The sequence below is a fragment of the Takifugu flavidus genome, chromosome 17, assembly GCF_003711565.1.
Source record: "Takifugu flavidus isolate HTHZ2018 chromosome 17, ASM371156v2, whole genome shotgun sequence".
NCBI lineage: Eukaryota > Metazoa > Chordata > Actinopteri > Tetraodontiformes > Tetraodontidae > Takifugu > Takifugu flavidus.
Window position 1 is genome coordinate 11992122 of NC_079536.1, and position 25569 is coordinate 12017690.

At 44.4% G+C, this 25569-nt stretch overlaps 1 protein-coding gene and 3 long non-coding RNA genes across 4 annotated transcripts in view; 1 reads left to right on the forward strand and 3 right to left on the reverse strand.

Annotated features, from left to right (window-relative positions):
- LOC130513406 (uncharacterized) overlaps positions 1–25569 on the forward strand; it is a 328720-nt gene that overhangs the window by 215487 nt on the left and 87664 nt on the right. The gene's annotated exons all lie outside the window — the stretch shown is intronic.
- Positions 6328–8511, reverse strand: LOC130513542 (uncharacterized). The gene is made up of 3 exons (XR_008946740.1): positions 7766–8511; positions 7496–7610; positions 6328–6949 (listed from the first exon to the last, which is right to left on the reverse strand). It is a non-coding gene; the product is annotated as an uncharacterized LOC130513542 (long non-coding RNA).
- On the reverse strand, positions 21531–22217 carry LOC130513544 (uncharacterized). The gene is made up of 3 exons (XR_008946742.1): positions 22067–22217; positions 21715–21975; positions 21531–21631 (listed from the first exon to the last, which is right to left on the reverse strand). It is a non-coding gene; the product is annotated as an uncharacterized LOC130513544 (long non-coding RNA).
- LOC130513551 (uncharacterized) lies at positions 22437–22955 on the reverse strand. Its single transcript, XR_008946750.1, has 3 exons — positions 22722–22955; positions 22568–22606; positions 22437–22484 (listed from the first exon to the last, which is right to left on the reverse strand). It is a non-coding gene; the product is annotated as an uncharacterized LOC130513551 (long non-coding RNA).

Genomic DNA, 25569 nt, shown 5'->3' on the forward strand with positions numbered 1-25569 from the left:
TTCTAATTGTTTACTTGAATTTAAGAAATTTAGAGAAATTGATGTTATTGTTGTGATGGGTTAGCGTAGATTTGATTAAGAAGAGCTACAATTTTAGGTTAGAAGACAAGTGATAGATTTCCCAAAGTTGATCACTTTCTGTTTCATTATCAATCAGTGATCTGAAGTTCTTGGCTCATGAAGTGCGTCAACCTCCTCTCATCGAGCTGAGCTTAAGCAAGAAGCGAGAAGACATGCAAAGCGAAAGCATGACTGAGTAACTACTGTCTTCTATGAAAGTGCATGCAGACTGAGACGAGATCTCAGTCAGGTCAGTCAGAGATGATCCAGTACTTTCTCAGGTGTAACTAGTTAGACAATAAATGTTTACATGTTTGATCTTTGTTATAAACGTAGTGTTACAGTTCTCAGAAAAAAGACCACACAGGATAGATTTGCAGTATTAAATTGGTTGTGGAAATCTGTCCCATGTGAGGATGGTCATCAATGACTAGAAAGGAAGTATCAGTTGTAGATTTGTCTTGTTTTATTTTAGGCTGGCCACAAAACCGCCCAAACATTCAGACAAATCAAAAATGGTTCTTCCTGTCTTTTAAAGATCAGAAGGAAAACTAGAAAACAAACCAAAAAGAAAGCTGCTGCAGTGTGCCATGCCCCTTCTCTACTGAGAAAACCATCCCAAAAAAGAGAAAAGCCCAAATGTAAAGTGAGCACCCTGTTAAATTTTGTTACCGACAGCCTGCAGTGATTCTCATCTTAGGTGGCTTCATTCCAGCCAGAAGCCCAAACCTGCCTCCCTCTTAAAGGGGCAGCAGGTCAGTCCAACCACAGAAACCTTCATGAAGATCTGAAGCTTTCAGCATCCACAATTGTTGCACCTCACTTCCATTGGAGTCCAAATCAGAAGTCAACAAGTTGATTCTACACCGATTCTACACAATGCAACCGTTTTAAAAATGTTTACATGCATAAGTTTTCACACAATTTTAGATAAATCTGTTTGTTCATCGGCTCCTTCTTTTGTAATGATCATGAAAGAAAATGACCTTATTTCAGTTTTTCTCCTCACAAATATGACTTTCTATGAACGATGCAATAAATGCAGCTTGCAATCTAAGACAAAATGGAAGTATGTGTATATAATAGTAGTGGAAGTAGCTCATAAAATAATACATTTGCTCTTCTAATCGAATCTTTACATGTTATTAAAGAAAAAACTGCTCTTAGTCAACAAAATCTAAGACATCAACCAAAAATCCTAATTTTCTATAATATAATATAAAACAGGAGAGAAGCCTCTTTCTGCAGAGACACTGGTGGCAGGAATGCAGAAGTATCACCTGCTCAACTTGGAAGGTGGAGCAGAAACCACCAGCTGAGAAGGTCCTCAGCGAGAGGAAGTGGTGGAGAACCATGAAACTTGCTAAGCTCCACCTCAGCTCCAGAGACGGGCTGAGCTGGAGCTGTGGCACCAGGTATCGCCCAGAAGAGCCTCCAACAAACAAGCTCTTCTCTTGGGAGAGAGGGCTTTGAATCTCAGCTCAGTGTGCTTGTCTCTAGTAGGTGGCAGCTGCACCTTTTCCTGAGGTCCTTGTTGATGCCCTGAGGGGAATTGATGCTCCTGCAATGTTTTCTGGCAGCATTGAGCTTGCAGTGGGGCAATCAAACACACTGTGGGGTGGCTCTCTTTCCTTCTCTCATCTGGAGAACAAGTGACACCAGCTGCCAATCATTGTTGGAGAAATGTGCAGTCAGGGGAACTATGCGTCCAGACTATAGCCACCCTTCCAGCATCCAGCAGTGTCTAAAACCTTTGATTTGGTTTCACCAGAGAGTGTAGGGATTGCAGGGTCGCTGCAGCATCGCCCACAAGCTGTCAGGAGTGGGTCGCTTTGTCCCAGCTCCTGACAAGAGTTGAGTGCTATTGAGAAATGTGGTTTCACAAACTTGGAAGGTATTTTGACCTACACACACTTTACATACGGTGTAGATCTTGTCCAACCGCCCTGAAAGAACCCAAAATACGAACATACAGCAGATAAGCCGGTGCAGGACGAGAGGTTTGTTGCTTGTAAGCTGTGTTTTGCTCTGGTACATGTTGATTTTTATTTGTCTTTTCTCAAAATAATTGTTATTTTAGACTAAGGGAGTGCAGTTTATCAGAGACCAGCTGTGATTCTGTGGCCTCAGCTCTGAAGTCCAACCTCTCCCATCTGAGGGTTCTGGACCTGAGCTACAACACGTTGCAGGATTCAGGAGTGAAGCGGCTCTGTTCTGGACTGGAGAGTCCAAACTGTAAACTGGAGACGCTCAGGTCAGTCTTCATTTTTCTACCTATATACCAGCTGCTAAGATGGTGAGGCTGTTCTCAACACTGCTGTGATGCACAACATTAAAAAAATTCCTTGTAATATCGTGAATTCAGGTCTGACCCAACTAAGAACTAACGTAGGTTTAGTACTGACGCAGATAACATGCAGACCTGCACCGTATAACCTCATCCTGCATTTTTCAGATTGATTTACTGCAGTTTATCAAAGATCAGCTGTGGCTCTCTGGCCTCGGCGCTGAGATCCAATCCCTCCCATCTCAGAGAACTGGACCTGAGTTGGAACCAGCTGAAGGATCCAGGAGTGAAGCTGCTCTGTGGTTTTCTCCACTTTCCAAACTGCCGACTGGAAACTCTGGGGTAAACACCATTCTCAAAAATGTCCATTATTCCATCCGAGGGTCCTCACACTTTCTGAGTGTGTGTGTTGTGCCCAGTTCCTTCAGGAGGGAGGGCCACACGGGGACCACTTATTCATGATAAACTGATTTAAGGACAATGAAAAAGCCGACAGATGGTAACCAAAATTAGACAAAAGTACGTGAGGGTGCCTGGTAGACACCAGCCAACGAGGAGGGAGATGGTGAGGGAGACAGGAAGTCATCTAAGACAGGTTGTGCCTTTAAAGATGAGCCACAGGTGAGATGGATCTCCATGATGAGATGGGAGGGAAAGAGGTGGGAGAACCTGGGAAGAGTGAGGGCCAGAACAATATATATTCTCCTTTGGAACAGTGCAAACCTGAGAGGTTGGAATTGTGGTAATTACATATTACTATCATTTTTTAACCTGTAACTAAATTAAATATTTACAGATCATGCCTTTGATTAACCTTTCACATTAATACTGGTTTCACTTATAACCTTATAAAAGTTTCCCTTCTTTATTTAGATTAAGGAGCTGCAGCTTATCAGAAATCAGCTGTGGCTCTCTGGCCTCGGCGCTGAGGTCCAATCCCTCCCATCTCAGAGAACTGGACCTGAGTAAGAACCAGCTGCAGGATCCAGGAGTGAAGCTGCTCTGTGGTTTTCTCCACTTTCCAAACTGCCGACTGAAAACTCTGAGGTAAACACCATTCTCAAAAATGTCCATTATTCCATCCGAGGGTCCTCACACTTTCTGAGTGTGTGTGTTGTGCCCAGTTCCTTCAGGAGGGAGGGCCACACGGGGACCACTTATTCATGATAAATTGATTTAAGGACAATGAAAAAGCCAACAGATGGTAACCAAAATTAGACAAAACTACGTGAGGGTGTCTGGTAGACACCAGCCAATGAGGAGGTAGATGGTGAGGGAGACAGGAAGTCATCTAAGACAGGTTGTGCCTTTAAAGATGAGCCACAGGTGAGATGGATCTCCATGATGAGATGGGAGGGAAAGAGGTCGGGAGAACCTGGGAAGAGTGAGGGCCAGAACAATATATATTCTCCTTTGGAACAGTGCAAACCTGAGAGGTTGGAATTGTGGTAATTACATATTACTATCATTTTTTAACCTGTAACTAAATTAAATATTTACAGATCATGTCTTTGATTAACCTTTCAGATTAATACTGGTTTCACTCATAACCTTATAAAAGTTTCCCTTCTTTATTTAGATTAAGGAGCTGCAGCTTATCAGAGATCAGCTGTGACTCTCTGGCCTCGGCGCTGAGGTCCAATCCCTCCCATCTCAGAGAACTGGACCTGGGTCAGAACTGGCTGCAGGATTCAGAGCTGAAGCTGCTGTCTGATCTCGTAGAGAATCCACACTATGGGCTGGAGACATTGAGACATGGCTGGTAGAAGCCAGTCAACTCCCGCTCATCTGCTGCATCACTCACTGACCACTGGTGAAGAGCATCTGTGGAAACATCTGCCGTCTACTCCGTCCATAGATGAAAAATTCAGTTTTTAAAAAGCGGTGGTGGACTTTCAGGAGATCAGTCGATGGTCGACAAAGCAGAAGCAGCTTCGCCTTGAAGTTGAATTAGTTCCCGGTATCACACAATGCATCTTTATAAAGTTCTAAATGGCTCCTCGGCCACTCTTATAAGCATGAAAACATTCTCTTAATTGTCTCTTCAAATGTCTGTATTATACGTTACTATTTTACATGCCTTCAGAATCTTTAGGGTTTAGTATTTACTGTATCTGTGACATGGAGCATTGGAATATTTCAGCTGCAGCCAGCAAAAACCCATCAGAATGACGGCTATCGGTGGGAACCACAGGTCATTTGACTTTAGTCAATCTGTTCAATGTTATATGATTTATTGCAATCTCATAAAAACAAATAATAAATGTGGGAAATAGGAAATAAAAAGAAGCAAAATGACCAAATAAAACTCCCATGAATACTGTAAATTTAAAAATGTCAAGAATGGAATATCAGCTTAAATGCAATCAAACATAAAGTGTAAAGGCCTCCTTTAAGTTTACTGCAAAAATAAACACAAAATCAAGAGCGACACGCGCCAAAAACATCTCATTCTCTCTTCTGTCTCCACTCATTCTTTTATATTCTCTTAAGATAATGGGGACGGGGTCGTGTGATAACAAAACAACCTAATTGGGGACTATATTTTTATTGCAAGAACTTTGGCTCTTCAGAAATTTCTATGTTGGCTTCCACAGATTGTGCATCCACTAAAAACTCAGTGTTTTTGAGGAACTACCAGGAGTGGCTGGAGTGGAGGCCAATGACGCTATAGCTACATATAGCTACATATAGATCACCGTTATCCTCAACCCAAAAGACCACCAGTTGGCGCAGCAATACTAAAGATAGGAGGTTGTGGTCGTTGCGCAGACGCGGAGTGATATCACGCACAAACGTGCCCGATGTTCTATATACCGTATGTTCACGACCAAAGGGCGCACCGTATTAAAAGGTGCAGCCTCAGTTACGGGTGCTATTTCTGTATTTAACACATACATCAGGCGCTCCGGATTATAGGGCGCGGGCATGGTAAAACATACCGCTACGATAGCTTAAAACATGCATGCTAGCGCGTATTTAGCAATGTATGTAGGAATTTTGCCAACTTGAAAAACATTTACAGATTTTATCTGTGTAGATTCTCAATGATCCAGGCCATAGTTATCCAGGGTAGTTTTCTGTGTCAACTGGACGCTTTTTTATCCTCTTTTGAAGACATTTCGCCTACTGTCCAGAAGTCTTCTTCATTTCTGAAGGCCACCGCAGTATCAGGGGCCCCGTCCAGGTTGGAGAATATTTAAGTGCGCCATGTGGTCGCGAAATTACGGTACCTCCGCGAAAAGCCATTCAGATTGTGTGAATTCCCAATTATTCTGATTAGAGCAACTCTCTCCAAAGTAGAACGTTCATAAGTATGAAATTTAAAATGTTTTGTTCAACTAAACGATGGGTGTGAGGAACCACCGACAACAAACAATGTTTCCAAAATTAAAATTTTCGTTTTTTGTTATGAAGCCCCGGAGGGCTGAAGCGGGACCGCTGTTAACAATGTATCAGTCTGCGCTTCCAGTTCTGGTGCAACGTCCAGTTCTAAATGTATGAATCCGCGTATTGACGTTTCAACGTCCCATCAGTAAACGGAGAGATTTGGATATAGTCCCCTTGAGGTGGTGTTTTTAGAGCAGTTCTTAACACCTTTCTCTTTGCCTGATAAGAGGTCCAAACATGATTTCACTTCCCTATGAAATACTCTAAAATTTGCCATTCAAGATCAGATACCACCAGGTATAATTCATCCTCTAAATTTTCACAATTTCTTATTCTGTCAGGCTGTTTTTAAACCTTTGGCAACATAACATAAAGTACTCAACTGGTATTATGTCAGGCTGGTTTACATCACATTAAAGAAGCCAGCAGAAATAAAGCAGTTACACAGACTACGCAAAATAATATAGAGGATATAAAAAACAGTGTTGAGATGGGTTTGTGTCACTTCAGTAAAATCAAAACATTTTTCTTTATGTGCCAGCAATTAACACAATCTAAGAAGTCTTTGACACTAAACATATCGAGCTCCTATAGAACAAACTAAAGATTTGTTGTTATTAAGATAAAGAAATGCAACATTTCCCCCAGAGAAACGATGGCGATGGAAAAAGCCCTGGCTGTGTGTGTGCATCACAGCAGGCGTGGGTTCTCCTCTCTGGAGTCATGCGGGTCTCCTTTGAAGGGCAGATGAGGAGGTTGGTTACAGATTCCCCTCAGAAAGATGATTACGGTGCCAAAGGTCATCACTGGGGTAACCAGGAAGAGGCAGAGTCGGTCTACTGTACGAGCGATGCCGCTCCAGTTATCCTTCTCCTGTCAGGACCAGACATTTACGCCACTTTTGATCTTTTTAAATCAGACTTTGGGTTGAGGACTCTGTTTGAACCATCTGAGCTCATTGTAGTCGTTCTTGTTGCGCATGTGTTTAATGATGTAGTGGCTCCATCCACAGCCGGCTTGATCTCTGCGTACAGCTGATGGCTCCTCCCTCTTCTTGTGATTTCACAGCTACAAACATCAGCTCACTGCGGGACTTCACACTGTAGTACTCCTCAGCTGAGGCAATGTAGCCCACTGAGCTGGATCCCAGTACGGCTCTGCCTCAGCAGGGCGGGACATGCGCAAGATGCGGGGTAATCGCTCGAGGAAGAGCTGGCAGAAACAGAAAACAGGATTTGGAACACTGATACTGATGTGTGTATGTCTGTGTGTTATAGTGGAAAAATCACATGTTCATATATCCTCTTTCATATGTTATTAAGTCACATGTTCATATATCCTCTTTCATATGTTATTAAGTCATATGTTCATATATCCTCTTTCATATGTTATTAAGTCACATGTTCATATATCCTCTTTCATATGTTATTAAGTCACATGTTCATATATCCTCTTTCATATGTTATTAAGTCACATGTTCATATATCCTCTTTCATATGTTATTAAGTCATATATTCATATATCCTCTTTCATATGTTATTAAGTCATATGTTCATATATCCTCTTTCATATGTTATTAAGTCATAGGTTCATATATCCGCTTTCATATGTTACTGAGTCATATGTTCATATATCCTCTTTCATATGTTATTAAGTCACATGTTCATATATCCTCTTTCATATGTTATTAATTCATATGTTCATATATCCTGATGTTCATCTGTTCAACAAAGGGACAACAGGATGTGTGTGTCTTACCTGTTTGGTCCACTCAGACATGACGTGCGTGCTCGGCGTCCTGAAGTGGAGGTTGAGGACGACCACACAGTTCAGCACCACCACCGTCACCACCACCATGATGAACATCAAATATCTTCAACACACAAACACACTCAGATGTTTTCCATTTTTTAAATCTCAGCCAGTTGTCACCTAGTTCTGCAGCCCTAATGTATATATAGTTTGGAGAAGCAGAATATATCTAATTCAGAGTTAAAGTGATGTGGAGTAAATGGTGCGTTTACCTACTTCACAATAAGAGGAACGGACGTGGATGTTTCTGGAGCCTTTGAGAGATCAAGAGTAGGAAGACAGACTGAGCGAGCAGCACCGAGATGGACAGTGTCATCTTCTCACCACCTACATACACACACATTTTTATTATCCTTTATAAAATATATTTAAAAATCTGTTGGGGAGCTAATTTATGTTTCTCGATTAACGGCGGCCCCTCAGCTCCGCCCACTACCGATGTTTGCTGCTTTATTAGCTGTGTTGTCCCGTGCTGACGTGATATTCAGCTATAATGTCTGATTCTTTGGGTGCTGTTGAAGGTTAACTCAGTTCATGTAGTTGTGATTCTGAAAAGGTCCCAGACTGTTAATCTGCCTGACGCTGGCTTCAGTACGTTCTGTGACTCTGCACTGACTGTCTGCGGGCAGGTAGTAGACCAGCGAGGCCAGGAAGGAGATGAGCACGCAGGGGATGATGATGTTGACCACGTAGAAGAGAGGTTTGCGTCTGATGACCAGGTAGAAGGTGATGTCCTGATGCTTGTTGCTCTCCATGGGAATGTGTTTGTAGGTGTTTCTCTTGGCGGGTCGGTGGATGATCTCCCACTCACCATTCTCTGTTGGTCAAAGCCAGAGTTCAGACACAAGTGATGAAGTTATGACTGTCAGTCTGGTTGGAGCTGCAGCCAGTCTGAAGGCTCAGGCTCTGGGGAAAACAACTTCTCTGCATGTATCAACAGCATCCAGTACACTGAAAGTCACCAACAAGCTCAGAGAAGAAATGGGGTACTTCTTGTCAAAGTGACAGGTTGACCTTTCCCTGAACCCGCCCACATCTGTTCCCCCCCCCCCTTTCCCGCCTTTCTCCTTCCCGCCTTTTTTTAAAAAGGGAGGAGGGTGGATCCCCCCCCCCCCCCGCCTTTCTCCCTCGCCCGCCTGTTTTTAATAAGGGCAACAGTTACAAAACAGTTACAAAACAGTTTTGCCATAGTCCTGGCATAGCCATCTGTGGACAACATGAGTAGTTCTACATCCGTGATTGGTGAGACGGCTGTGACCGTTATAAGAGAATTGTGTGGAAAAGTAGTTGAAAAATCCACGGTGTTTGTACAGCGTTCTCAGGCGTCACCTTCTGAGCCTTTGCAGCAAGAATGGTCTTTGGAGCCTTATAGTCAAACAGGGAGTTTTGGGTATGTGTTCCGTTACAAGACGGGGGAGCTGATTCTCTATCAGCGGGAAGAATCTTCCAGTGAGGGGCCTATGTTGTCGGCTACGATGTCTTCCAATGACTGGGGTGTGTTGAAACTGATCAAACCGAGAATGGTGTGTGTGACTGAAGAAGGCTGTGAAGAAAGAAACAACACAGAACAGAAACCTTCCACAGAACAAACATTTGTGAGCATTTGGTTGACGAAAACCTCGGGTACGGGAAGATGGTTCTATCGTGCTAGCTACAAGATGCAGATGGAAGAGATGTCAGGGAAACCGAGACAGTATTTTGTCTTGGATCTTTTTAGCTCAGACTGTGGGGTTTTCAGCAACGTGTTGACTCTACCTCTTGCAGCATGGATCGAAAAGATGCATGAAATGGATGATAAAATCACAAAATTTTTTCACCATTGTCGTCTTTGGAACAACACTGTGGTGACGAAAAAAAGAGTCCTCCCTCGTGTAAGCCCACACCCATATCTCAAATGTATAAAAGACGTTCGTCTGAACCATACGTTACCCACTACCGGAGTGAAACACTAAGGAGAGCATGTCTACCAACAGAAGCGTCAAGAGCGGATCTGACAATCCGAGCAATTCCTATCTGTGGGATGAGGATGAGACACAAGCGGAACGCCCTCAACGTCGGCTTCGGCCTCGCAGGCTGGACTTTGACTCACTCATCCAACGCTTGGATCCCACGGATTCTAAGGAGTCTCTCACTCCTTGGCTAAGCCCTCCACCAACCCCACCCCTCGGACGCTCGGCATCGGATCCTGGGGTGTCCAGTCCTCACTCACCCTCACTGACACCACCCGTCAGAGACTCAGCATCACTTCCAGAGCTGTCCGAGTCTCTTCTCCAAGGCAGAGATCCTGCGCCGTCTCCGGCTTCTTCACGTCCAGGTTCTCCAATCTCTGTGAGCGGTGTGGAGAGTCTTTCACGCTCAACAACCCCTGATCTGCCTTTGCCCGACGACGCATCGGATCTCCCCGGGGCTGTATGTAACGGTGCTGACCAGCTTGACGGCTGGGCATCTGAATTCTTTGGTCTGGTAAAAAAAGGCGTTCTTCATCTACTTAGCGTCGTCCTGGACCTGTACAAGGGTGAGGTTTGCAACGGATGTCGGATCGACCACCCCAGCCAGCGCCAACACCAGTGTTTGGATGTGATCGAACCGGGTTTCTACCGCAACAACTTTTACATGTTGATGAAAAGACTCTACACACCCAAGTTCATTCCTGCTATTCAAAATTTCCTGAAAGCGTGCGGTGTCAACGCTGACTACGTGAAAGTCAAGATCGCCGCAGAGACCCTTTTGCTCGAGCTGAAATCCAGCGAATTAATCTACACTCCCATCCAACAAATGTACGAGAGTATCGCCGACAACGACAGCGAGATTAAACAGGAACATCTGGACACGGTGACTCAGTACTGGACTGAAAACACTTATATCTGAAAATGGTGTTTTCAGATATAAAATGGGGAGCTTCTGGGGAAAAGTTGTAAACGATGTAGAAGGTGTCAAGATCCAATTGATCAAGGGTCAGATAATAAACATCTTGTACCAGGCTATTGAGAACAAAACGGCTTCAAACAAAAACATCTTGCTGGAAAAAACCAGAACGTGTGCAGGACCCGCACTTTGGGAAGAGATGGTAAATGACACGATGCTTATGAGCAAATCTGGATTGTCGGATTGTTTTAAAGTAATTTTTAAAGAACTGTCCAACGATGTTGTAAAACCATGTCATATGATAGCCTTTTATGCTTTGCTCATTGATGTGACCAGCAGACTTGTGCAAAACAACCATTCTGTAAGCATCTTGGAAGAACTTGGAAAATTACACGATGATATCTGCCTCAGTCTAGATCATAAAGTCTTAACTCAAACTCTATTGATGATAACGCATTGGTCTTGGACTAGTTTTTGACTATCTGTACTTTCACATTACAAATGTTACAAATGTATTTGCTCATGTTACTCACAAAATGTATTTACTCATGTTACTCACAAAATGTGTATGCTAAAGATTTCTTAACAGCTAATAAAAAAATAAATACCTCTCAAACGAGCATCCCTTCTCATTCTGTTTTCAACATGTCTGAGACACGCTTCATGGAAAAAGTGTACTATGATCCCGCGCATCCCGGTAGCCTCGGTGGTGTAGAGCGGCTCCATAAGGGGGTGCAAGAAGAAATGGGAAAGACGGTTCCTCGAGAAAATGTTAAAACATTTCTACAGGGACAGGACGCTTACACTCTACACAAACCGGCCAGGATACATTTTCCAAGAAACAGGGTTTTCGCCCCCCGCCCTTTAAACCAATTTCAAGCGGACCTGTGCGATATGCAAGCATAATGACGGATATAATTATTTATTAACGGTCATAGACATATTTTCCAAAAAAGCTTACGTCAGGGCTCTGAAGAGAAAATCAGCGGCTGAGGTGGTAAAGGCGTTTGAATCCATTTTTGAGTCAAGTCAGACGCCTGAAAAAATACAAACTGATGCGGGGAAAGAATTTTTTAACAAGAGTTTTGAAGCTTTGATGAGAAAAACAATATCGTTCATTTTTCCACCGCCAGCCACCTTAAGGCCTCTGTGATTGAAAGATTTAATCGTACATTAAAAGGTAGAATGTGGAGATATTTTACAGCAAACAACACTCTGCGATACACCGACGTCTTACAAGACTTGGTGAAAAGCTATAATCACAGTTATCACAGCAGTATCAAGATGAAACCCGCTGAGGTAACCTCGGAGAACACTTTTAAAGTGTTTCAAAACTTGTACGGTAAATCTGAAAACCGACGGAAGGTTGAAACCAAGATGAATTTCAAGAAGGGGGACCTAGTTAGAATTTCAAAACTGAGAGGAGTGTTTGATAAAAAATATGAACAGAGTTTTACGAACGAGGTGTTTACGGTATCTGAACGCATCCCTCGCGACCCTCCAGTGTACAAGTTAAAAGATTACGATGGAGAACCCATCCAAGGGTCATTTTATGAGCCAGAGCTACAAAAGGTAACGATGGGGGAAGACAGACTTTTCCACGTAGAAAAGATTCTGAAGCATCGCGTCGTCAGGGGTGAAAAGCAAGTCTTTGTAAGTTGGAAAAACTGGCCGGAGAAATTCAACAGCTGGATCAAAGCCGCAGATTTAAAGAACGTATAAAAATCAACTCGCGATCGCAACGGATATCATTTCATCATGTACGGTCCGAAGGACGAGGGTTTTTTTATTACCCTACCCTCCAACGCCAGCGTCGATGTTTTTAAAGAAAACACGAGTTCCAGTTACCGCGTGGATTTGCCTCAACATATCGATTTAGAGGGAAGCTGGGAAGTAGCTTTAACGCAGATTTCATACCCGCACACCTTTTATCACCTTTATCAGGAGGATGCCTACTTTTACTGGAGGGAAAACCTCAAGAACCGGCCACGGAGAGCAAGGTGCATCGTCAAGAGATGAGACAATCATATTTCAACGGCATCTCAGCCTTTAGATTCGAGATGGACGGACAATTTAGAAGAATAAAGTCTGATATTTACCTCGTCTATGACAGTCTCTGAAAAGATTTGATTTCCAATCGGGAGGTAAAACCCACGTACTCTTCGAAGGACCCCTGGCATATTTGATGGGTATGAAATCAGGGGAATGGTTTACGTTTGACCAAAGGTATGCGTACTATCCCTGCGATTTACGAGCTGGGTTTTATCACATGTATTGTTACAGCGACGTAGTTGCACCGCAGATGGTCGGCGACGTTTATGCGCCACTTTTGAGAACGATTGATGTAAAAGGAACGTTCGGTGAAATCGTCACACAGTATTTCAATCCTGCTTACTATTTACCGGTGTCCAAAAACCACATTGAAAACATTCAGGTGGAGATAAAAACGGATCAAAACAAACCGGTAAAATTTTCATACGGCAAGACTATCGCGACTCTCCACTTTAGACCTAGAACTTGAACCCCAGGGTTATATATATTCCAATCGCCCGCGTCCTCATCATTCATTTTCAGGAGGCTGATCAGCTATCCACACACAAAGTGTTCAAGGCTAAGAGAAAAATAGAGAAAAAGAAAATGGCTCGGGTAGGTTTGAGAGAAGATCCTCACCGATTTGTACAATATTATGAGAGTCAAGTAGGGGGGAATTTGCCGGGGTTTTACGGTGCACCGGTCATGTACGGTCGGGGGATAGGATCTTTTTGTTTTCTAAATTATTTCGTTTCGTCAGCCCTTTGGCCAAGAAAGGTTTCGAAATAGCTAAACCTCATCTTAAAGCCGCTGCGAGTAACATCGCCTCCAACGCCGTCAAACACGTGATGGAACGGTTCGCCGGTGATCAAGAGATGATCAAGAGATGAAGCAAGAAGGATCCGGGGGCATTATGGTGTTGTCGCGTAGGAAGAGAAGACGACCCCCGGAGAACGCATCCCCTCGAGCTTTAATAAACAGCCGTTCGGTAAAAGGAAGAAATCAGTTGCAAAAGGCCGTCGTGTGAAGAAGAAGTCCGTCCGGAGCTCTGATATTTTTTAAGAATATCTTTTCTTTGAGAAAAAAGAAAATGGCTCTAGTACATCAGAAATCTCCAGAGTGTACTCTGGCCGAATTGGATTTATTTTCAGCACCTATGACGCAGCTGTCTATCGATGAAAAAACCTACACGGAAATTTCTCCCCTGTCAGCCATCACCGACGGGGGACCCATTGAGTTTTTCATCCCCGGAGACGGGGACCGGTATCTGGATCTGAACGACACTCTGTTGCATCTCCGTGTAAAAATCACCAACCCTAACGGATCGAACCTAGCTAATGACGCAGCGGTGGGTCTTATCAATTATCCTCTAAATACAATTTTCAGTCAATGCGACGTGACCCTGGGGGATCGACTCATCTCTCAGTCGAGCGCTACCCACCCCTATCGCTGCATGATTGAGACCCTGCTCAACTTTTCACCGGACACGCTCTCCAGTCAGTTTACCGGGGTCTTTTTTACAAAGATACCGCCGGGTCAGTGGACTCTATCGTGCTCGTGAACGGTCCAAATAATGGGTTAACGAGGAGAGCCGCGTCCACAGCCCGTTCCAGAGAAGTACACCTGCTCGGTCCTCTCCACGGGGACATCTTTTTCTGCGAGAGACTATTGCTCAACTCTGTCGATTTGAGAATTAAACTGACGCGAGCCAACGATGCTTTCTGCCTCATGGGGGCGCGTGACTCTGCTTTTAGCCTAAAAGTACTGGGGGCTTCCCTATTTGTTAAAAAAGTAGCCGTGTCCCCTGCAGTCAGGTTAGGTCACGCCGCCGCCTTAATGAAGGGCAACGCTCTCTACCCCCTTTCACGCGTTAATGTGAAAACTTACTCTATTCCGGCAAACTCTAGGGTTTGCAACCAGGAGAATCTGTTTCTGGGTAGCATACCAAAGTACGTGGTTCTGGGTATGGTACACCACGAGGCTTTCACAGGAAGACGAGACCTGTCGCCTTTTAATTTCAGACACTATGACATCGAATACCTGGCTCTCTGTCAGGACGGCCGGCAAGTTCCGGCTAAAGCTTTCCAACCCGATTTTAACAACGGGGTGTCCGTCAGAGAATTCTACAACATGTTCCTGGCTACCGGGAGACATCTCAAAGATTTACCCCTGAGTATCAGCCGTGATGACTTTAATGACGGCTACTCTCTGTTTGTGTTTAATCTCAATCCGAGCGATGACAACGACGCACTGTCTACCGTCTCAAACGGAAACCTCAGGCTGGAGTTGAGATTTAGAACACCCCTGCCGCCGCACACCGCGCGACCCTTATCGTCTACGCCTGTTACGACGATTCTATTCTGGAGATCAACGCCAAGAGGCAGGTGCTGGTGGACTATTATTAAAAGATGGACAACGTTCAACTAGAGAACCTTCTGCATAGCCTGCTGGGAGATGTGTTTTGCGGGGTGTGGGCGTCCGATCAACTGCCCATGCTGAATCCCTCTTTTAGAACCCCGGCCTACTTTATCGTCGTCAACACACATCCGGCTCACATGCCGGGGGAGCACTGGTTAGCTTTGACGCTGGAAAATGGTGGCATAGCCACCTTTTTTGATTCTTATGGATTTCCGCCGCCGACTTTGATCACTACCCTCCGAGCATCTTACAGTTTCTGGAAAAACGTTCTAAAAACATTGAGTACCACGACGTTCAGTTGCAGCACACACTCGACGGTCTGCGGACAACATTGCATCTATTACCTCTACGCGCGTGCTTCTTTTGATCAAGTACTGTCTTTGTACAATGATGATGTAATAAAGAATGACTTCATGGTGTACGACTATGTGAGGAAATATCAGCGCTGTATTAGAAATAAAATCAATGGTCCCTCCAAGCAGGGGTGTTGTTTTTTGCAATGTTTTAAAGATTTTTAAAGTTTTTGAATGAATGACTGTACGCTCGAAAAAATGTTTAATAAACGCTTTATTGGTAAAAGACAAAACTTTGTGTATTACATTTATTCGATGAAATGTTAATCCAACGCGGGGGGTCATTTGTTCGTCTTCTAGTTTTTGACGGTAGATCCGCAGGTGTTTCAGAGTCTTGAGATCCGATCGCATCCATCTTGAGGAGTCGGTATTGATTACGCGCTCGTGGGTTACTTATAGAAGACAAAGGGATGTTTAATTCTGAGAGAGTATTTAAAAAATGTGTCCATCCGGGAGGTTCAGAACCCTCTGATTTTTTCTTTTTAAAAGGAAACAAGAGTCGTTTGAATAGATCGATCATGTGAGACCCTTTTACAACGTTGCCCCGGTACACAAATTCCCCTTTTGTATTCCAAACATCGTGACGGTCGGATAATTCTTTAAGACGTATTCGGCGTTCTTGCGATCTCGCGGTGGGAGGCTCTGCAACACGTCGTCGATGATGCTATCGGACGTCCGTACGTCCGTCCCAGAATCTGCCTCTGCCTCCGTCTTTGTCAGATTCTCTGTCAGATTCTCTGTCTGATCCTGCTTCACAAAGGTCAGATATCTTTGCAGTAACGCGTTATATTTTTTAATTTTTTCATGAGAGCTCAGCCCCTGCTCGTTTAAGATGGCTCTCATCCTAGCATCCAAATCGTCCTCCGCGACATCTCTGATGGACTGGGAGGGTCGCGTCAGGCGGTTGAGTTGATGAGGGGTGACGAGAAACATTTTTTGGGCCTTTTTCAAAGTCATTTTCGTATCAATCCTCCGACGAGGTTCCCGATCAAAGGTACCACCGCTGAGAGGAGAGGTAAAAGAAATCCGCCCGTCTGCTTCTTTAGAACCTGTTGCTTCCTCTTTAAACTGGTTCTTTTATCAGCCAACAGTTTGATAATTTTTTTCTGTCTCTTCAGTTTTTTAAATTGAGAAGGAGTCAGGGGGACGTTTCCTTTTAGAAGATTTAAAGAAATCTCACACAGTGTCTGGATAAAATCCGGGGAGCTGTGAATAAGAATGTCTCTACGTTTCTTGGGTGTGGCACGGTACAGGGCCTTCAGCAGGGTGTGCGTTTCTTTTTATACGCGCTGACATGATGATCTACGTCGACGCTCTGGGGATGTAAACGGCCGCTTGCTGGTGAGGAAGTACACCCGTCCTCAGTCTGTACGGATCTGGGCAGACGGGGGTGAGATCCACTATTAAATACCCGTGAGGGTCTTTTGTGGCGTCTTCAAAACTCTCCAAGAAAAATGTCTTTTGTGATGGAAAAATCTGATGAGCCAATATATTCATTTGTAGTTTATCCCGTGGGTTTTTAAACATGACCAAATAATTGCTGTTCAAACTGATGGTCACTGTGTGTTTACCCTGGTGAAACATGTTTTGAGTCAACATCATAACGCTCATGTTTCTGTGGTGGCGATACTGTGTAAAAATCTTTACCACTTCAGGATGGTCAGAGGCTTGAAAAATAACATCGTCCAAAATAATCAAATGCTTTTGATCAGGAGGAAACAGTGTGTTTCATCTTCAAAAGAATCAGGCAGACCTTTGACAAATTTAATGTTTTTAATCATCTTTTGCAGTTCAGTGTACATAGGTTGAAAAGAGGTATAAATCCACACGATATTGTCAGGTACAACATTTATTACACGGTCACAGTTTTCCAATACATTTTTTACAAAATAGGTCTTTCCACACCCGCTCGGACCCACGATTAAACAAGAAAAAGGAAAGATAAACCTAGGATCAAATTCAATTTCCTGCATTTCTAATACCCGAAAGGCAGAGTTGTTCCGTCAGCAAAGAGTCGTCTTTTGTCATACACCACCCTAAATTTTTTATCAAATGACACATTTCATGCAAACCAAAACCCTTTTTCGTCTGATGCTGTGTTGACGGATCTCGATCGTGTTTCCCTCTTGTTTATTACTCAGGTAACCCTCCACCAGCTCTCTGACACTGTCAACAGCTCACACGCTCACAACATTCCCGGGTCTGAGTGATACCTTTCACACGCATGACGACTTTCTTTTTATTTCGTGTTTGGTACGCGTAACTCTTGGGACCCGCCGCTGCAAACTCTTGAATGCTGTCACCATCCAGTTCATCCGTCAGGTCACCTAAATAGTTACCCAGCTCTAGAGGTTTCTCACCCTCTTTGACCAGATAGATTAAACTATCTGTGTCGATGTAAAACACTCTGTCTTGTAGTTTTTCCAGATAACTGTACAGCTTCAGTCGTGCGTGTGCTGTGGTGAATGCTGCAATAAAAACATTACTCTGTTTACCTGGGGGTTGAACGTACCCGTCGGTGTATTTCCCACCTGATGAGAGCTCTGTTGCTGTGGAGAACGGAAAAGTATTCGACTTTGTATTTACCTGAAAACATGTAACTAAAGAATTCTTTAGGATCTGAGACAATGGTGGTTTTAAACAAATTATCTCTCTGTGCAAACTTTCCCCACAAACTGTTGAGACACAATTTAGCAACCTGTCTTTTCACAGGATTGGTCTCGATTTTGCCAGCATCTAAAAGAATGCCCTGATGCTCCTGATAGTCCCTGATGTATTTTTCCCTGCTCTCTCGGTCCGTCGCCTCAGCGGGGTAACCCGAGGCTTCCTGCTTTCCTTTCAAAAAGGTGTGTATGTAGTCGGTAAACACACAGTGTCGCTGCTCTTGTCAAAGTGCCAGACTTCTGTAATTTTACCCACCCTGTACCCCACCTCCAGAGCTTTGATGAATTCAACGGTGACCCAGACCCCCGTCAGAGCTCTGCCCTCATCGTCGTGTTCGCAGGGGCCACCCTCATTGTTAGTTTCGGCACAGGTGCGACACAGTGTAAAGAGTAATTTACCTCCCTCACTTTTGTGCGGTAACACGGGGAATAAAAGACCTCGAGGAGGATACACAGTGGCTCTGATGAAGCCGTAGTAGCTGCGTGGGTCCTCGAAATCTTTGTAGATGATCACGGGGTGACCTAAGGGGTAAGAGCAAGTACTGTTGACAAACGGGTACAGTGAGGTGACATCAACATAGTGGATGGTTTCATCATCGGGCGCTGCCGTGTGTCGCAGTTTTAAAGCGCTCGTTCTACCTCCGAAAAGTGCTTTTCGGGGGTTGAGAGGCTCAGGAGCGTTAAAGCAACGGAGAAATTCTTTAACCTCCGTGCATGTTGTTTTCATCTGGTTCCACGTGTGTTCTCTCATGACTACAACACGAACCCCATGTGTGGTCTGTAGCTCACTCACCCTCTTCTCACTTTTGTAGTGCAGTTCACCAAAGGTGACGCCTCTCATATCGCACTGTACTGTGGGATCAAAGCAACTGGGACAGCCGTGGTAAAAACATCCATGAAATTCCCAGACATGTTTTACACCGTCAATCTCAGCATATCCGTCTACGAAAAATGCACCAATCTGTTTTTCACCCATGTTTAGAGCATGCTGTATAAAGATTTTTTCTTTGTGCATCAACCATTCTAACCATTGAACCGATGCGCTAGAGAATCTTTTGCTCTGATTCAAATAGTTGTGAGGGCAGGGGATAGCCAGAGTGTTAGGAGTCAGATAATTGGTGCGAAACACCTTCATACAGGCTCCGGCTATGGTGATAGAACCAAAAGGGTCTACCCCCGTCTCACCTAGGAACTGATCTCTAAATTTAAGACTGCCCTGGGTGAGAATGTCAACATCATTTTTGCAGTACAGCGAGGCCTCCTTTTGAAGTCAAAGGTACCTCGGCTGACCTCGTTGTACCACGGGTCAAATTCTTCCCGTTCGCGCACCGTCATGCGATCTACGCCGTAGTCGGACGGAACGGGATAGGGCCCCACGTAATTGAGGTGAATTTCTGAGCTAAATTTGTGTGGGAAATACCCCTTGGTCTTGTCAGTGAATCCTAAGGGCTTTGGGCATAGCGCTGAGACGCATGGGGAGAAATGACAGGGAATCTATGAATTTGAGACCATAATGGGATTCCTCAAAACTGAGGATTTTACTCCCGTTCATCAGAATCTGTTGTGGCGTCACATCCAGTTCCAACATACCTTTTAACACCAGATAACTGTCAAACCCCTTGGCATTATGGGCTATAAAGATGTTCTGTTTGTATCGTGGCTTCCTGAAATGCAAAATAAACATTTTAGCACAGTCAAGACCATAAAACGCCTTCTCTTCACCTTTGGATGTTTTTGTATGCACTAAAAAAGGAACATGCTCTCCATTTTGACCCACAAATGTTTCAAAATCATAAAAAACCAAATCAGGATGTGAGATGTCTGGTTGGAGGGTAGGAATGTAACAACTATGATCGACTTTAGAGTCGCTCTGCAGTTTTTCACCACAGATTTTACATTTTTTCACCGCACAGCGATGCTTTGCATCGTCTAACGACAAATTGACACTGTAGTATAGTTCGCATCGTGCGCATTTTTTGATTCGGTCGCAGAGGCTGGACTTTCTGCTTGAACCGACCAATTTGTGTCTGGTGAAACAAGAGGGTGAGCGACACGTTCTGTTACAGTCAGAGCAAACCACTGTGTTGAACCCTTCTGTGGGGCAGGCAGGATCGTTGCACACTGCGCAGTAACCTTTACAAAAGTGGGTATAGGGGTGCTTAAAAGTCTTGTAACAATAATTACAGACTGACGACCCCAGGAAGGCTTTGAGATTTTTTATCCCATAATAGTGATTTTGTAGTAAAAAGAGAAACAACTGATTGGAACGATCAGAGAATTTTGTCTCATAATGTGAGAGGGGTTTACTGTGGCATGTTCTGTAAAACACAACAATTTTACGCCCCAGATATTTTCAAATTTACCAATGTCACTGAAAGTGACGGGGGTCTCATCATTTAAACCAGCCTGATGCTGCAACTTCCTCGCAATATCAAGGCATTCTCTTTCAGTAAGTTTCGGGTAGATAACGTGAGCTAGACTGATGGCGAAGCAAAGCTGGTTGTCTCTGTTGTCTACGATAAATAAGTGACGTCTTTTTTTGTCAATGATTTCACAGTCTAGAGTTTTCTCCATCTTACGTTTGGCACCTCCTCCTGGGTTCTGCACCACGTGAAGGATGAATTCTATATTCTCATCCGATGAAATGATACCGTTTGACTGCACAATCCGATCTAGCATTCCATTAAAAGCCGGTAGAATATTTTCACCTTGTTCATCCACAGCAACTGTAACATGATTGTGTACGTTTTCACCCACCACCTCCAACTGTATTAAATCATTGCGACTACTATGTCGTCTGGCAACATCCACCAATTCGCTGATAACCCCTGTTACATCTCGATAGAATGTTGCAATGTCAGGCACATTTCCCCGAGTGGGAATGTTAAAGGAGCGTCTTGTTCTCATGTGTTAAAATCATTAAAAAACCCTCTCACCCCGCTCAGGAGAGAGATCGGATGGATTTTCTCCTAGCCCTCCTCCCCCTTGCTGAGGAGAAAGTTAGGGGGGGCCATGTGTGTAAGGGGTGAGGGGCTGCTCTCTGACCCCCCTTCTCCTGCCTGCCTCTCATCCTGTTCAGGAGGGGGTTAGGAAGAGCCGATTGTGTCTCTGCTGAATCCGTCTCTGATCTGATTGTTAGTTGTACCGCGTGTGTAAGACATGATCACTTTGCGTGTGGAGAGCTGATGAAGGAGAATGATTTTCAAACTCTACTGCATTAACTGCATTAAGGTTTTCGAGGGCATCATTTATGAGTTGTAAGGTGTCAAGTTCTAGGACGTTTTCATTTTGCTCTGCTGCGTTAGGGCTCGGGAGCATCAATTTCGCTTCTGTAAATTGTAAAATTTATTGGAAGGAGATTGGAATTTCACTTAATTGATCAACAGCTATTTGTAAAGCATTCGGTACTTGATTAAAATATTCAACATTGAAATCCTCATCCATATCTTAAACAAAAGACAGAAAAAGGAAAAAAATTACAGCTTTTTCAACACTGTTTTAGTACACCTTTGGTTACAATTGGAGGAAACAATATACCGTATGACATTATTGAAAATCTCCAGCACTACCATGTCTTGGGGGTGTTGGGAATGAATGTAGCAGCCTGTATCCCCTCCACCCTGTCAAAGAGCGGTTCAGGAACGCTCTCGTGGTGCTCGTGCTGTTGTTGGGATGATCGTTGCCCCCCGTATCCCCCTCCACCCTGTCGAAGGACGGTTCAGGAACGCTCTCGTTTAATCTCAACCCTGAATCTGTAATTAGATGAGAGATGAGTTATTATTTTTTTTATATATTATTATTATTATTAGTCAAGAAGATATAGTATAAAATATACCATCAAACAATCTCCTGACAATGTTAGACTTGTGTCTCTGGTTCCTACGTCTCCTTATCGGCCTCGCAGGTTCGAAAGGATCTGGTGAAAGGGAGAGTGGAGCTGCCGTGGGTGCCGCTGTAAGTACAGGGGTCAGAGTGGTACACGCTTGCCGTATTCTACGTCTCCTCGCAGGGGCAGAAGGTTCACGGGAGGGTGGAAAGGCCGTGGGAGTCACAGTGCTCAGAGAGGCGCACGTTTGAAGGTTCTGTTTTGATGGTTCTGTTTAGACAGAGGGGAAAATCGTTAAAATACAAATCATCAAAACGGCACATATTTTGTATATACTTCTAATCACAGATAAATATATTACCTTGTACAGTCGACTTCGGTCCTCCTGGCTGTCTCACACGTCTTCTGGAGAGTTTGTTCGTCTGCTTACTTGAGTCAGTCCCATGTTGAAGTGCCGAGGTTTCCCTCTCAATCTCAATTTCACCAATTTCAGTTTCACAGCAATTTGTCCCCTGCACGGGGAGTGGGGTTTCAGAACACAGCAATGCTTTTACTGCTTTTTCAGTTCTTTTTTGTCTTCCGGATACCAATCTTTCAGCCCTGGCTAACAGATCTGAAAATGTATCATAAAAAGTTATATTTCAGCAATCTATGAACAACTGAGCTGTTCATAAAAACAAAACAAAACAAAACAAAAAAAAAACTGAGTTAATCATTTAAAAGAACTATACCAACGTCTGTTTGCGTGAGGGTTATTCCTTCAAACTCATCGGCGCTGACTTTAAAGATACAGAAATTACACTTAAAAATCTAGAATAAAAATAGAACAACTTTCAGGTTAAAAAGATCACGGATTGCTTACCAGGATAAATTGGCATATGGTGAACCTCTACTGTAACTTCTAAAAACAGTTATTCGTAAATAGTAGTTAATCATTAATAGTTCATTCATTAATAGTTTTCTAAAACTATTTAGAAAACTACAGAGAAAAAGTTTGGGAAGAATTTGAGGCTTACCGGTAGTCATCTTTGCAGCCATCTTTGTTTGTTACACGCGCTCGCAGACGGTGAAGCTTCCGATGAAGTTCTGGAGGACTGAGCTAATGACTGTGAGATGATCATGTATATATTCGCTTTACAATGCTTGGCGAGAAGGAAAAAAAAAAAAAATTGATTGGCGCCGAAAAGTCTGATATTGACGATTGCCCCGGTGGACCAACTGGTGGTGATGTACCCCATGGGGATACCTCCCTACACGGGAACTCTACAAAACAACAGGTTCAGGCAATATAACTCATGTTAAGAATGTTTTTCTCCAGGAGGGCCTCCAGGTCTCCACGGGATTTAAGCTTCTTCAGTTACACACCTCGGACACCGGAAGACAACGTAGGCCCCTAAATTTTTTACTTGAGGCCACCAACTCTTTTTCTCTTTTCTTCTGAACCACAGTGTTAGGGTTCTAACAGTCTAACTTTCTCCAATAGTTTTCTCTTCTCTAGTTTTCACAAATGTTTCACAAAATGTTTGTTCTGTGGAAGGTTTCTGTTCTGTGTTGTTTCTTTCTTCACAGCCTTCTTCAGTCACACACACCATTCTCGGTTTGATCAGTTTCAACACACCCCAGTCATTGGAAGACATCGTAGCCGACAACATAGGCCCCTCACTGGAAGATTCTTCCCGCTGATAGAGAATCAGCTCCCCCGTCTTGTAACGGAACACATACCCAAAACTCCCTGTTTGACTATAAGGCTCCAAAGACCATTCTTGCTGCAAAGGCTCAGAAGGTGACGCCTGAGAACGCTGTACAAACACCGTGGATTTTTCAACTACTTTTCCACACAATTCTCTTATAACGGTCACAGCCGTCTCACCAATCACGGATGTAGAACTACTCATGTTGTCCACAGATGGCTATGCCAGGACTATGGCAAAACTGTTTTGTAACTGTTTTGTAACTGTTGCCCTTATTAAAAAGGGGCGGGCAAGGGAGAAAGGCGGGGGGGGGGGGGGGGATCCCCCTCCTCCCTTTTTAAAAAAAAAGGCGGGAAAGGAAAAGGGGGAAAGGGAGGGGGGGGGGAACAGATGTGGGCGGGTTCAGGAAAGGTCAACCTGTCACTTTGACAAGAAGTCCCCACCCCCGGCTCATTTCTCTCTAACCCAGGACTGTATGCAGTAAAACAAAAATAAAAATAAATGGAAATGAAATCTTTTACTTGTTACCACCTGTTGGTTACCTAAAGCTTGCAGATCAAAATGATCCATTGACAGCTCCGCCCCTCTCTTCTCCCGAGTGTCCAGAACATGCGGCCGCAAATCTGATGACGCGACCACAAAGTCGATCATCGATCTGCGGCCTAAGGCGTCCTGGTTCCAAGTGCACATGTGGACGCCTTTATTCCTGAACAAGGTGTTTGTTATGGACAATCTGAGACGAGCACAGAAGTCCAATACCCTCCTGGGCTACCACCTTATCGTGGTGGAGGGGTTTGCCTGTCCCAATGATCCTAGGAGCTCCGTTGTCTGGGGCTTTATGCCCCTGGTAGGGCCACCCATGGCAAACAGGTCCTAGGTGAGGGACCAGACAAAGCGTAGCCCAGGACCCCCTAATGATGCTGAACAACATTGGTGCCAAGTTTCCCTGCCCGGATGCGGGTCACCGGGGCCCCCTCCTGGAGCCAGGCCTGGGGGCAGGGCACGTTGGTGAGCGCCTGGTGGCCGGACCTCTGCCCAGGGAGTCCGGTCGGGCACAGCCCAATGAGGCAACATGGGACCCCCTTCCCGTGGGCTCACCACCTGTAGGAGGGGGCCAGGGGGGGTCGGGTGCATGTGTGTTGGGTAGCGGCCGAAGGCAGGGACCTTGGCGGTCTGATCCCCGGCTGCATAAACTGCTCTAGGGACATGGAATGTCACCTCTCTGGTGGGAAAGGAGCCTGAGCTGGTGCGCGAGGTTGAGAAGTTCCGACTAGATATAGTCGGCCTCACCTCGACGCACAGCAAGGGTTCTGGAACCAGTCTTCTCGAGAGGGGTTGGACTCTCTACCACTCTGGAGTTGCGATGGTAAGAGGCGACGGGCAGGGGTGGCAATTCTGTTGCTCCCCGGCTCAGTGCCTGGATATTGGAGTTTACCCCGGTGGATGAGAGGGTAGCCTCCCTTCGCCTTCGGGTGGGGAGACGGATCCTATGGCCCAAACAGCAGTTCAGCGTATCCACCAATTTTGGAGTCCTTAGAGGGAGTGCTGGAGAGTGCTCCTTCTGGGGGCTCCCTCGTCCTCCTGGGTGACTTCAATGCTCACGTCGGCAGCAACAGTGAGACCTGGAGAGGTGTGATTGGGAAGAACAGGGGGGGCCCCTGATCCGAAATGTTCTTGTTTGATAAAAATGCAGTGAATTGGGATTATTTAACTACAACCTCTACAGATTATTTACCTTCATCACAGTCTCATCACTATTTCTGATGTTTCCTCAGGATGGACGAGGACAGAGCAGAGTCCACCGTGCCCAGCAGGGTGTCCCTAAAGCGTGACCGGTCCAAAGATGATAGAATAAACTTCAGAAGTTCAGACCAAATGTAAGAAAACTAAAGCGTGATGATGTGTTTGTGTGACAGCTGTTAGTCACATTAACAGCAGCAGGTTGTGAGTTTATTATTGGAGATGTTTAACACTTAAACCTCATACAGTCATATAGTTACATAGTTAATGAGAATATTGTTGATTAGAAACAAGAATCATGTTGAAACTGAAAGATGAATTCAGACATAAATGCTGGAAAAATATTGAGTCTTGATCAGGTTTTTCATCCTATAAATCAAAGGACTAATAGAGATGTGTTTCATAGTGAGAGGGGGGAGCACATCCTATCAAA